Consider the following 1077-nt stretch of genomic DNA (forward strand, 5'->3'; position numbering starts at 1 on the left):
GAGTCGTGCTCGACTCAATGGCAATCAACAATAACCTTGGTCTTTAGTACTCTCGGGATGTTCCAAGGAGCAGATTTTCTCATTGCAACTAGTCTTTTCATTTCTTGACTGATGCTTTCAAGGGAGTAGATTGTGGATTTAATTAAGATGAAATCTACGGGGGTTTATTTTCCCCATCATGGTGCCCACTGGCCTAGTGGTGAGGATTTTTGTTTTCTTGATATTGAGATGTAATCCTTGATCTTCTGCAGTAAGCATTTCAAGTCCGCCCCAGTTTTGTCTAGCAAGGTTGTGTCACCAGCAATAACACAGGTTGTTGATGAGTTTTCCTTGAATCCTGATGCAACATCCTCCTTCATAAAGTCCAGTTTCTCAAATGATTTGCACAGAATACAGACTGAATAGGTATGAAGAAAGGACACAGCCCTTACACATGCTTTTCTTTTATATAAACCCTGCAGTGTTCCCTTGCTGTGTTTGGATAACCGTCTCTTGGTATAGGTATGCTTTTGCACAAGCACAATTAAATGATCTTGGATTCCCATTCTTCTCAATGTCAGCCACAACTTGTTAAGATCCACACGGTCACCTGCCTTTTCACAGTCAATAAAGCATACATAGACATTCTCCTGGTATTCTTTACTTCAACCAGGCTATATCTGACATCAGCAATATCCCTGGTGCCACAGTCTCTTCTAAATCCAGTTTGAACTTCTGGCAATTATCTGTGTACTGTTATAGTCATTTTTGAAAGATCTTCAGCAGTATTTTGATTGTTCATCATATTAACGATATTGTTTTATAATTTCCACATTATTTTGGATCATCTTTGGACCTCTTCCAAACCGCTGGCCAGATAGCTGTCCTCCAGATTCCCTGGCATAAACTGGTGAGTGCATCCAGGGCTGCATCTATTAATCGAAATGAGTATCCCATAGATTCCTGGGGCATCATTTTTTGCCAAGATCGTCAATGCAGCTTCAAGTTCCACCTTTATTACCATCAGCACCTGCTCATATGGTTGTTGTTATGTGCCATTGAGTTGTTTGTGTCTCATAGCAACCCTATGTACAGCAG

Source organism: Elephantulus edwardii, unplaced genomic scaffold (genome assembly GCF_000299155.1).
Source record: "Elephantulus edwardii isolate Elephantulus edwardi_28Jun2011 unplaced genomic scaffold, EleEdw1.0 scaffold00068, whole genome shotgun sequence".
NCBI lineage: Eukaryota > Metazoa > Chordata > Mammalia > Macroscelidea > Macroscelididae > Elephantulus > Elephantulus edwardii.